This window comes from Propithecus coquereli, unplaced genomic scaffold (genome assembly GCF_000956105.1).
Source record: "Propithecus coquereli isolate 6110/MARCELLA unplaced genomic scaffold, Pcoq_1.0 Scaffold73, whole genome shotgun sequence".
In the NCBI taxonomy this organism is placed as follows: Eukaryota; Metazoa; Chordata; class Mammalia; order Primates; family Indriidae; genus Propithecus; species Propithecus coquereli.
In genome coordinates this window covers 6,272,174-6,285,677 of record NW_012153396.1, presented here as the reverse complement: position 1 = coordinate 6,285,677, position 13,504 = coordinate 6,272,174, and the positions used below count along the sequence as shown (strand labels likewise).

Here is a 13,504-nt window from a genome sequence, read left to right as displayed (position 1 = left end):
AAGCTTTCTAATAATGTTATTCATATCCAAAGTTGTACTTATTTTTTTAATGCTTGGTCTATTGGTTTCTAAGAGAGGTTTATTAAAATATATCTCTATGCTTACAAATCCTCCATTTCTCCTTGTGTCTTTCTAAGTTTCCTGTATTATACAATAATCATAAAACTATACAGGTTATGAGATTATTCTAGCTTCTTCATAAAGTATTCTTTTTAGTTTTAATTTAAATGCTACCTTTTCTATTATGTCCTCCATGATCCTTCCTCCTGCTCACTTCCTTTCCTTCCTAGGAAGAAAGTAAAATTTCCCTCCTCTGAATTTCTGTGGCATTATATTTGTATTTTGGATATGAGCCTTAGCACTTCTAATAGGTATCAGAATTAATAGAATATGCATGTAAGTGTCTTATCCCCTTTGTTTGATTTTAAGTTCTCGGAAGTTTACAACTCACATAAGGTGTGCCTTGTCTGTCATAAGTGCTTGTCATATATTTAGTGTCTGAGAGGCAGTAGAATGAGTGGTTAAGCACAAGGGTGTTCAAATCAGACTGACCCAGTGAGAGCTCCAATCCTGGACCTATGGAGACTTTCCCCATACAGATTAGACTTAGTTTCCTCATGTGCAAAACAGTATCTAACATAGTTCTTAGGTTAAAATATGTTGTATTTTTATAGTGTTTGGTATAAGTTAAGACATTAATAATTTAAGCTATTATTGGTATAGTTATATAAAAATACTCAATTATGAGTATTTATTTTATGTCTTTTGTTGGATGCCTGAGAATTTTGTGGCATGATAGTACGCTTATGCTTTCATATCCCCATGATCCTTTCTAAAGACTTTCCAAACAGTAGTTTATCAATAGAAGTCAATGAAATAACAATAAAAATTAATAATGCCAATATTAGTGACAATGTATTGAATGTTAGGGTAGGCTAACCACTTTGCATAAATTATCTCATTTCATTAATTATTCCCATTTCACAGGTAAGGAAACTGAGGCTTAAAGAAATTAAATAACTCATCCAACATGGTTATACAGCAAGTAAATGATGGAGTCAGGAGTGGAACTTAGGCATTTGTGGCAATTGTTCTAAGACAGTTCTCTGCACTGTGCTTCCAGCAATGCCCACATTCCTTTTTTGTGCTTCATGACTCATTAGCAATCATTGGACTGCACAGTGTGGCACTGAGGTATGGGCACGGGGGGGTTCTGACCTCAACTTCTTAATGGCCTATTTGCATGAAAGGCAGAAACACCATGAAATATATAAAACTGAAAGCACTGTTAGAGGAAGGAAGAAAGGAGAAATCTGCAGAGAAGACATACTTTGAAAGTTCCAATTATGGCCCTATTTGTCTCAAGTTCTAAGGCATTGACTGTGTGGAGAAATACGTACTTGAACTTGAACCACGACAGTCTTTATTGGCTTGGCCTCCAGTTGGGAATCCCTGAGGCATGCAAAAGAACACACAGAACTATAAAGTCTTAGTGCTAGAGAGGTCTTTAGGGATGAACCTTTGGTCAAGGCCCTTCACACGCTAGCTGAGGAAACTGAGGCCCAGACAGAGTAGTGGCCTGCTCAAGAAATGGAACCCAAGTCTCCTGACACCCGACTCTTTCTCCCACACTGACCGCTTTTCATGGGAAACTTTTTCAGCTTGCAAGGGGAGTCGTGGTATGACACAGGTGACCACAGAAACATGAATACTTGCTTGAGGAATGCAGAGAAGGGAAGTGATCCCATCCAGGGCTGCAGTTAAGTAGGGAAGGCTTCAGCCAAGACTTACTTTCCAGATTTTGCTGGTTTATCTCCCAGGATCCTGTGTCTAAAGGGTACACTGAGTTTTCCAAGCTCTAGCCTGACACTCCGGAATGACAGAAGAGTGCTACCAGCTTCTTCTAAGAGAGACGATCTTGTTCGATGTGCTAAGATGCGGCGTTCCTCTGTACAGCCACTCCCCTCTCTTGGATCAAATGAACCATCAAACGCCATAGATACTGATGTATCCTGGATTCTGGGGAAACGAGCCCACTGTCCTCCAGAGACAGCTTAGCTGTTCCCACTGAGCCTCTGAGGTAGGTGAAGGGCAGAGAAAGGGGGTGATAGAGTCTCAGTTGGGCTGTAGAGGCAGTCAGCAAGTTGGGGACAGTTGTACACCCTCAATTTACAAATAAAGAAGAACCCCTGCTTGGGGGCCAGGAAGGAAAGGAAATTCTCCCATTGGTCCAGGTGTTACCCTCCATTCACATGTAGATAAATGTACCCCCTAATCAACTGCTCTGCAATGACCCAGTCTGGCTACATGCAATTTCTCCCTATTGACACACTAGATTTATTTCTCATTCCTCTAAGTAAATAGTTAAATCTGCTGTGGATTCTGGTGAATCGCACACCATCTCCTCTGCCACCTCCACCCAGGACTCGGAATTAGCCATTGCTAGGTAACCACAAATCCCATCTCGATCCTTTCACCCAGATTCGGCTCCTTTCACTGGCTGGGTGTCATTAATTTGAGAGCAAATTATTACAAACCTGGAAAACAGTTCTGAAATGCCTGCAGATTTATGATGAAGTCATTTCACAAAAGGTCACAGGCGACCCTGCTATAATTAAATCTTTCATTAATTTTTAAAATACACAATAACTTACAAATGCAGCATAAATTAACTAGATGACCTTGAAGAAATTATTAAGAGCAGTGCTTCATCAGAAGCCACTGTCTAGCAATTTCCTGAATTTTTATTTTACAAGTAGAATTTATCTATTTTCCATTCTTATACTTCATTGGGTTCCAGTAGTATGTTTACTTGAAATGATTTAGTATCGATTTAGGCAGGGTATTGGTTAGCACTGGGAAGCGATGGTGAGAAGCTAAGTCTCTCCTTCCCTCTAGGTCACAGGCTCAAAGGTGGAGTAAGTGTCACCCACACGACACCAGCATAAACTTAAGTGCACTCTGCCCTTCCATTATCTGAGAGATGATTTTCTAATGTGTACATTTTGATAAATGATCTCATTTTTCTCACTGTAAAAAGAATACATTCTTACTATAAAAAATTAAAAAACTATACATATCCATACGTAAGAAAATAAAAGCCCTACTGGAGGTATTGCTTTTACAATTCTGTGATGTTCCCATCCATTCATCGACAGTCTTATTTGTTTTCAGGAGATAAGAGATAATCAGAAACCAAAGCTGGCATGAGACTCTGAGGAAGTTGGAGGTGCCCTGGTGTGGAAGGCAGTATCTGTCTCCTCAAATTCTCTCTGTTCTCTCTCTTTTTTACCATACCCCACCCCCACAGACATATACATATCACCATCACCACCATGAAAAACTCTGAGGTTTAGACTATGGAACACATTCCATGAACACCGGAGCTGAAATAAAACCTCATACACATCTGATGTTCCCTCTGCAGGAGATGGGAGAGGCTTTTAGAATATAAACTTCTTAACGGAGACCTTGACTATTTTGTTTATGCCCTAGCCCAGCTTCTAGAACTCTTAGAACAGTGCCTACTTTATGGTGAGCCCTCAGTACATATTGTTGAATAAAGAAATAATAAATGTTCTTGTAGTAGCAACACTTGACACATGTGGACCCCCAAGTCCTCTTCTAAATTTCCAGTTCTCTCTGCAAGGCATGGCTCCCTTTGCCCCCTTTTGCCTCTGCCTCCAGAAGCCCTCCCCTGCTGCTTCCACAGAGGAAGCTGTCGAGCACTAATTCCACAGCAAAGCAGAGAGAGCAGTGTTGTGGGAAGGCCAGGCATCAGCAGACAGTAGTTGTTGGTCTCCAGAAATTCAGGCCGCATCCTTGGTTACTGGTATGCGTCCACGCCACCTGATTGTTTTCCCATTAGGGTGTAGATAGAATTAGTGGTAAAGGAGGTCAGTGGCTACGGGGGAATTGCATTGAGCGAAAGTGAGACATGAGCTAGACCTTAATAGAAATAGGCAGGGAATCAACAGCAAGAATCCCGCAAGCAGAGCCTGTGTTCCTTACACAATGCAATGATCGGGGAGGTGGAAGAAGGCAGCGGGGATTAAAAGGCTTGAAAATAAATATAGGGGGAGGAGGAGGGTGAAAGGAAGATTGAGAAGGAGACTAAAAAGGCACTGGAACTGAAGAGGCAAAAGAAAGAAAACTTATTTTTTAAATGAATTTAAAGAAATCATCCTATGTCCAAACAATTTTGATTATTTCCTCAAAACCAAATCCCTTCAATGGGTTTGAAAGTTTAAGGTCCATAACAGTGAGTCAGAAAATGTGGCCCATGAACCTGTAGAAGTCAGGAGCTGAGTGATGAAGGAGAACCTAAGAGATGGAAATGAGAGAGACTGATGTTCGAGATGGGATTTAAAGAGGGAGAAATACATGGAGATGCAAAGAGCCCTAAGAGAGGAGGAGAAAGAGGGGACACCTTGTGTTCCCATGTCATTAAAATGTCATTATATTTCTCAGTGCCCCACTTTGTGTGAAATCCTGAACCACAAAAAATAAAAAGAATCAGAAAAAGTATAAAACTCAGCACCTGCTCTTAAATAATGTGCACTCCAGCCCAATAGCATTATTCCCTCACACTGTATCTGCTGAGCACCAATTATGAGCAAGCACAATTATGTTCAGTGCTGTGGGAGGTGGTGAATGAAACACAGTTGCACACCTCCTGAATCTTACAGACCAAAAAACAACCTCACACTCTATCTGCAAAGATGACCAACATGGAAAGCAGCTAGAAAACAGTGCAAGGATTATTATTGTGTTATGGGTGCATATTAAAAGTGCATTCTTAGTGATAAGGCCAGTTCATCATGACCCAGCAATTTCACTTCTAGGTATTCAGTTTAGAGAATTTCTTCCATGTTATGTACCTGTAGGCGTGTGCAAAGATGGGACAATAATGTCTGTAATTGTGCCAAACCAGAAAAAACTTCAATGTCTGTTGAAAGAAGAATGGATAAATAAGTTGTGCATATTTATATCATGACAATGCCGTGTGGCATTAAAAGTATCTGGACCAGATGGATATGACCCAAGATAGATAATATTTAGCGAAATAAACATGAAGGAGAATGATATCATTTATATAAATTATGTATTCTAAAAAGACATAAAACAATACCAATATATTTCTATGCATAACCAAGTACTAGAGGATCGACATTTGTTCTAGAATGATCTGGGGAAGGAGTAAGGAGAATGGATCAGAGATGGACAGTGATGAGAAGGATCACCTCTACCTCCGATGACCTGTACATTTTATTTAAAAATCTGAATCCCAAGTGGTAACACGTTAGTATTTATTAATTTTAGGTGGCAGGAACACAGGTGTTTGTGATATCATTCTCTGTATTTTTCTGTATTTTTAAAATTTCCAAAAACTATAAGAAAATGATACAGTAATGAAATAGCCAATGTAGAATCTAAATTGGGTATCACAAATTCAAAATTTTACCAGAGCCAGGAGGGTAACTTAAATGAACCAGGCGTGAACCAAAGTAGGCGGAGCGGATCCGTGTGCCTCACGTGAGAGGTGGGGTGGGAAAGACCATGCCCCACCCAAAGTGAGCAGTCACCACACCCCTCTCGTGGATTGTTGGACTACAGGTATTTGGGCTTAACACGGCCAGATGTTTCTGATTTTGAAAATTTCGGCTCCTTTGGAAAAACAGCAAACCAAACTAAATACACCTGTGGGGCACTGTGAGCCTCATGAAAGGAATTCAATAAAGAGGAAACGAGTAAGACCTGGAGTAGTTGCGGAGGGCTTCCCGAAAGAGGTGAGATTCGTAGTCGGGGTTTGGATAAGAAATGAGGAGTCTTCTTTTTTTAAGAATGAATGTGTCATTTGTGACACTTGTGAACCTAGACGACATTATGCTAACTGAAAAAACCCAGTCACAGAAGGACAATTATTTTATAATTCTGTGTATATAAGGTATATAAAATAGTCCAACTCATAGAAACAGAGAGTAGAATGGTGGTTGCCAGGGGCTGGAGGAGGAAAAAATGGGAAGTTGGTTAGCGGGTAAAAAGTTTCAGTTATGCAAATGAGCATGTTACTAGAGATACGATGTATAACGTAGTGCCTAGAGTTAGCAATAGTGTGGTGTGCATGTTAAAATATGTTAAGAGGACAGAGCTCGTATTATATGTTCTTACAAAAATATCTCGCAAAAGAAAAAAAGAAATTTTCGGAGGTGAGGGACCTTGATTGTGGTGAAAATAATGGGTGTGTCCCATTATTGGTTTATGTCCAAACACATCCAAATGTATACAATAGATGTGTGTAATTTTATGTATATCAATAAAGCTTTATAAAAAGAAATAAGAAAACTTCTAAGCCATTTCATGAAAAGTACCTTTTCAATACTTTGTAAGGGGATGCAATTGGAGACGTAATTTATAGGTAGGGGAAGAGTGTAGAAACTCAAACTTCAAATGGTATTTGTAACACAGCCACAAAGCAGTAAGCCCAAGATGCAGTCCTGCTCAGAGTCAAATTACAACCCAGGGCCAAATCCAGCCTGCTCCCTGTTTTGAACGGCCCACAAGCTAATAATTATTTTTACATTTTGAATGGTTGGGAGGGGGAAGTAAGTAAAGAACTGTATTTTATGACATGTGAAAATGGTATGAAAATTCAAATTTCAGTACCCATAAAGTTTTATTGGAACACGCGGACGCCCACTCGTCTACATATTACCTATGGCTGCTTTCACACACTAGACTGGGAGAGTCGAGTAGCTGCAACAGAAAGCCTATGGCCGGCAAAGCATAAAATCTGTATTGTGGGGCCCTTTACAGAAAAAGTCTGCCAGCGCCTGCTCTAGTTGGCCAAAGTCCTTCCCTGCAGGTAGCCTGTTTCTGGATCATTAGACCACGGAGACCACAAACATTTCTAATGTCTCTCGAGGAAGATTATCTCTCTTAATCCTTACATTTAGGTGATGAAACTGCAGCTCAGAGGGAGGTGTGACATGGCCATCTGAGCACTGTCCCTGGAGAGTGGGCCTCCAAAGCCCATGCCATCAGCACCACACCATCCTTCCTCCCAAGCCCACACAGCAATCTGTTAAAGGCTTAACCAAATTAAGTCTTTTCCTTCTAAGCTGTTGCTGGCCCCCAGTGCATTCCAATATCCTCTAAAAGCCCCTCTGCAAGCATGCGTTCTGCTTTTGTGTCCCTTGGCATAAACACAAGTGTCCCTCTGGGTAGATGGCAAGTCTGGTGGCAATCTGAAGGTTGTGAATCAAGCAGCCAGCCCGAAAGGCGATGACTTGGGAGTTCCACTGGATTTGCTGATTACTCAAATGACTTACTTTGCACAAAGTAAAATCGGGCTCTTCCAGCAAACAACAAAGATTTGAAAAACAGATCAATGGAAGCAGCTTTGGTTCATTTCCAGAGACTTCATCGGACGCAGTTACTAGAGGCTAAACAATGCATTTAAGCTCCAGGCTGGGCCTCCACATTTTGCTAAGGCTGTATTTAAAAGTATGTTCCCTGCTAAGCATGTCGTCACAGTCTCTTAAGTGGAAAGAAGGTCTTCACATTTTTTTTCTTAAACCTCTGCAGCTTTGGGGTTTGCATAATTTTCTAGGCAAAATGTTATCTCTCTCCTTCACTTTGGCTATTAGTTCTGCTGATGGAACAATGAATCAGAGATTGATGCCAATTAGAATTGAATTTCTAAAGGAAGTCAGCAAGGCGGTTGGCCTGAGCCAATTTGCTGAAGGCATCTCCGGCTTTTCCCACCTCTCACTCTCTGGCAATCCAGGCACATTCCCACTGCTCCAGGGTTGTTCACATTTTCTTGCCCACCTGGAATGCCCTCTCTCCCTCTTCTCTGGGTAGCCATCGAACAACTCACATCCCACCACTCTTTCCCCACACACCTTGGTGGTCCTTTACTGAGCAAACCTTACAGAATCCTAGTACCATGCCTCAAGTTTTAGGTCTGAGCATGGAGTCTGAAATTCACATTCCTCGGTCTTATTTTGCCTCTTTCTCAACATGTGAGCCGAACACTTAATTTCTCTGAGCCTCAGCATCCTCATCTGCTCGATGATAATAATACTATCTACCTTCCAGGGCTGTTGGGAGATTTCAACAAAATCAAGTTTGAAAAGGTGCTCAAAGTGATACCTGGCACCAAGAAAAAAGGTGTTGAATAGATACAAGTTGTCTCAAGATCTCTTTAGGGTTTTTTGTTTGTTTGTTTGTTTGTTTGTTTGCCATTCACTCCCGGTAAGAAGTATCCACTTACTTCCAGGGAAGCTGTGCCTCTCCAGCCTGGGAATTTTTTTTTCTAGGAAGCTGCCAGGTTCTCCCTGGCCCCTGTAAAAGTTCAGCTAAATCATGGCCAATTGGTTCAAAGATTTCCTATCAGGAAAGAATTTCAAATGTAGCTTTGAGGATACAGGAAAGCAGTGTTTTCCCACCTGATTCCACATCTGAGAAAAGCTCTCCTTAAAGTGCTAATTTGGGGGCAAAAACCTTTCAAGAAATAGCAGAGCAAAGAGGTCAGAGTCCCAAAACAGCCACAGGCATCTCATCAGCTGGAGAGCCACCGCCTCAGACTGCAATAGGCCCTCTACCCTGTCAATCATCCAGCCCTGCTGGCAGACTTCAGTAATAAGAACCGTCATGTATCACTGTGAATTAGGCTAGACTAGACGGTTCCTGTCAAGTTTACCAGGGAGATGTTAAAAAACTAACACTTGAAAAGACAGTAGAAAAAAGCAATAAAAGTAAGCAAATCCCAGGCCTCAAAGCTGGGGACTATCTTGCCCATGCAAATCCCCGTGCAGAGAGCTACAGTGTTAGAAGCTTCCATGCCCCTGGAGCTCTGGCCTCTGGGAAAAGTAGAAGCTGCGCATATTCTTGTGGAAGTGGAGGAAGCTAGGAATCATTCCCAGTAAGGTCCTTATTCTCTAGCTTTTGTGCCCACATGCCAGCCCACCCATGCTTTACAACCCCCATATATACACTTCTACACAGAGGCACAGCTGGCTTGGATTTCCACCCAACCCCGGCCCCCATCATTCACAACTACTGGATTGTGATCATAGCACTTCAGAATCTCTGGGGATCTATACTCAACTTCCTAAAATGCTAGAGCCATGGGTCAGAAAAGCAACAACAATCACAACAATGGTAAGATTCTTGGGGTTCACTTATTCATTAGTAATTCTTTCATCCAATACACATATACAATTAAATCCTCCGTGTTGGCAAAAGCCTGGTAAATAGATGGCACTCAAAGAACGAGATACACAAAGATCCTCCCTCATGAGAACTTGAACTTACATGTATGTGTGTACATACACGCACATGTGTGTGCATCCATCTGCCTTCAAAGTGGATGAAGGTGGAGGGGGAACATATTAAACAACTAATGTCATTTTCGTTAATATTAATTATCTAAAGTGCTGTGAAGGAAAAAATATACAGGGCCAAGACAATATATAGCGTGGGGGAACCCGACCTGATCTGGTGGGCTGCAAGAAGGGCAGCTCTAAGAACTGAAGCTTAAGCTGAGACCTGAAACCTAGTTAGAAGTTTGGTTGCTCAAGTGGGAAGGAAAAAGCACATTCCAGGCAGGTACAAAAACAAAGAGCCTGGGGCAGGAAGGCACCAGTGTGACAGAGACGGTGGGTCAGATCATGGGGACCAGAGACAAGGTCCCAGACATGTGGTCAGCATAGATGTTTGTAGGCCATTCAGTGAATCCGGACACTCTCCTAAAGGCAATGGAAAGCCCTCGTGGGTTTTGAAAAGAGGAGTGATTTGATCAGATTTCAATTTCCAAGAAAACCTCACTCTGGATATAGGTCAAATTCCTGAACATGACCTAAAACCCTTCACAGTCTCAGCCCCTTAACACTCAGCCATGTACTTTCGTGGTTCTTGCCTTTGTGTATGTTCTTTCCCTTGCCTGGAAAGCATTCATTCATTCAACAAATAATTACAGACTTCCTCCTATGTGCCAAACTCCCTTTTAGGCACGGAGTTCCTATTAGCGAATTAAGCTGATAAAAATCTCTGCTTTTTCGGGACTTATATTTTATTGCCTATTATTTGGTTTTCCACAGGTGAACTGTTATTAAAACTTCCAGACCAACTCAGTCTCCAGGCATTGTGCGAGTGAAGTCTTCACTTTCCCCAGCTCACTTCCTGGCTGTGTGCAGTCTTCACTTTCCCCTGCTTACTTCCTGTCTAGGAGGACACCTTGATGCTCAGCGCATCCTCACTTACCCCCACCATTTCGGCCTGAGAGCTCCTTAAAGGGAAAGAATTGTATTTACCTTTTTAATACCCTCTGAGCTCTAACAGGGGTCTGATATACGTTAGAAGCATTGCAAATGCTTTTAAATAAATGAACCACCAAATATATAAATCCCCCAAATCAAGGTGATAGAACATTAGTGTGGGCCTTTTTCTTTCTGACCACAGGTGAGCTAAAGAGAGAGTCCGGGTTAACAGTGAGGGGAAGGGTACACAATGCAAACAGCCTACTTTAGTTCAATGGCAAGGCTAAACTTTCTTGTCCCCCAAATGGACTCCTTTCCTTACGGTTCCTGAGAAACATAAAAAATTTCTTTGACATCCTGCCTCAATCCTTAACCCACTGCCACTCCACAACGGAAAAACACCAGCCATTCCTAGTAGGCCACTTGGTTTTAAAGCCCTTTTCATATCTAGAATGGAGACAGAAATCACCCCTTGGCAACCGTTCCAGGGTTTGCCTTTTCAGCTGTCTGAAGAGTCTTCACAAAACCGGTATTATTTTCATACAAGAGAAACTGAATTTTACAAAAAGTTAAAACAGGTCACCTGAATTGTTTATACTTGTTTTGACAAATGCTTCCAAGACCCATCTTAATTTTATAAAAAGACAAATGCCTCTTCTTCCACCAGATCCCCTGTAAGAAAATACTTATGCTCTGTTCTTTAAAGCATCTTGATAAACAAGATAGAAAAACAGTAGAGAAGCTGTGCCAAGCTCTTGTGGAGTCCTAGTGGGGAGGAAAGGAAAACAGAAGTGCTATCTCATCTTTTCAGTAAATGGTTTGGCCCTGAGGTCAAACTCCCTCATATCTATGTGACCAGCTAAACTCCATCTGAAGCTGAGAAAAAAATTATTACCATTTAAGATTAGGTGAACATAGAATTTAAACTGTGGCCTTAAACTTGCTAGGGAATACCAGGTCATGTAGAGATTGGCGATACACATGGTACTATTCAAAGTCATGCCCAAAAGAAGGTGCAATGAGTGCAAACAGGCCTCATACAAGAGGATGCAGGATACATCAGGTAAGCAAGTGAAGGGAAAACAAAATAGAAGGAGGACTGGTAATTCTCTTTGGTACAAAAATAGGGAATGGCTGACTTTGGGACCATTGCCCAAGATTCCAGGGCTGTGTCAGATTCAGATGGGTTGAGCAGCCACGTATGGCTTGACTTTATGAGAAGAGTAGATTCCACAACCTTCCTCAATATGAGTGCCTTGGTCTTATAGAATTTAGAACTCAATACTTAAGCTGTTTGATGGTCACATCATTGGAAGTCCTAGGAAAGTAGAAACCTTTCCTTTTATACCTAATGACTAAGTGAAGGATGGGAAATAAGTGAAGGATGGGAAATAATTTGGAAAGTCAGCTCATGACCAGAGATACTCATGAAGGAGGTGGTGGTATTTCTGGTAGTCCATTCACTTCCTGGAATTGATAAGAAAATTTGGAATCTTTGGGCAGAGTATTCAGGATTACATGGTAGAGTCATCTATATACCATATTTATTTAACATAGTTGCATACAAACTCTATGAGAGAAGAGGTTTCTTTCTGATCTGTTCATTTGGAACAGTATCTGACACATAGCAGGTACCATTATTTTTTTTTCTGTTGTTCTTATAACGTTACCAAGGTTTTGTCAGTACCCTAGATCCTAGGGGTTTCTCTTTCAGTGTTTCTCTGCTGTCTGTCTGTCTGTCAGAATGGATGTTAGGATTGTTTTCCCTCCCCAATGCCACTTTAAGGGGCTTTTAGGAATAGACAGACACATATCTATATATTTACCAAGTATTTTAGAAATAAAATTTATGTTACAATACTGCTTTTGAACATCTACGACTTGTGCTGATGCTACGTATTGTTGCTGGGTATCCACCAAAGGATAAGCTTTAGACTCTAAGCATAAATCATAACTTATATCTTAAATATCTTATATCATAATGTCTATGGTTTGTACAACTAAACTTGCCTACAATGTTGTTAACCCTTAATTAATAAAATGATTTGATAGCTTAACAATAGAGCCTATTTTTTTAGCATGAGAATTTTAATTAGAAGTTTAGATGGTGAGATAATTCTGTTTGGGGGTATACTTCAGGAGAGTGAAAGAAATTATTGGACAAAACTCAAATCACAGCCTTACTTTCTTAACAACAAATTAAACAAGAAATCCTTGCTCACATTTTATAATAAAACTGCCCATGAAAGTCCTACTATAACACAAATTTGCATCTAAAGACATCAGTTACCAATATGATATACCCCTTGGGTGGATTGTACCATTTCCTCATAAGGTTTAACATCTTGTCTTTCACTTTCCAACCACAGAATGCTGGGATCCAGCCCAGTGCCTAACACATAGTAGATGCTCAAAAATGAGTGTCAAGTCTTTAAAAGACACAGTCCACCACCCTCTGAGTTAGAGGGAAGATTTCATTGCAATTTGGAAAACTCATAGGGAATTAAATAAGATAATTTAAAATCACTTTTATGGTACTTATCCCAAGCGACCTTAAAGATATTCTTTAGAGTCTCCCAAATTTTCTATTGTGAACATTTTTCAATAGTAAGACTCTGAGAATCCTGTAGACTCTTTCTTAAGGCCCTATACAAATCCCGTAGACATGGGACCCTATGGAGCCCTCCTTTGTAGTACTTCTGCTGAATTGCCAAAAAAGGGAAAGGTTTTTTGGCATTTCCACATTTTAGAAAGAAATAGAAGGAAGAGATTCAGTTTTATAAGTGAAGAAATGCAGGTTCAACAAGGATAGCTACTGGACAGGTATTCCATAGCTAAGGATCATAACAGAATTCTAACTTAGGTCCAGGTGCCCTAACCCTGGGGTCTGGGATTAGCCCATTTGTTTTGTTTGTTTCTTCCTTAATTCCTGCACCATCACCATTTCTCAACATGGCTGAGATTTTTCTGTCACTCTGAAAGTGCAGAGGAGTGGCTGGTCAATGCTCTGGATATGAGGATGGGAGTGGAGGGCTGGGCATGGCAAAAGGACTAAGTCTGGGGCCAGATGATAAGATTTGGTCAAAACTGTATAACTGCAGTTATAAAGAATTTCTTATCACTGTTCCCTCTGTGGAAAATGTAAAGCATAGGAGCAGTCATTTGTCCCTATGGTGGCCTCTCCTGAAAGTCCATCAATGTTGGGAAAAGACTGATTCGAACCACAAAAAAATCTATAT

The 13,504-nt window shown here is 40.9% G+C and overlaps 1 protein-coding gene across 1 annotated transcript in view; it reads right to left on the bottom strand.

Annotated features, from left to right (window-relative positions):
- The window catches only part of SORCS3 (sortilin-related VPS10 domain containing receptor 3), a 624,980-nt gene that overhangs the window by 76,342 nt on the left and 535,134 nt on the right, over window positions 1–13,504 (bottom strand). The gene's annotated exons all lie outside the window — the stretch shown is intronic.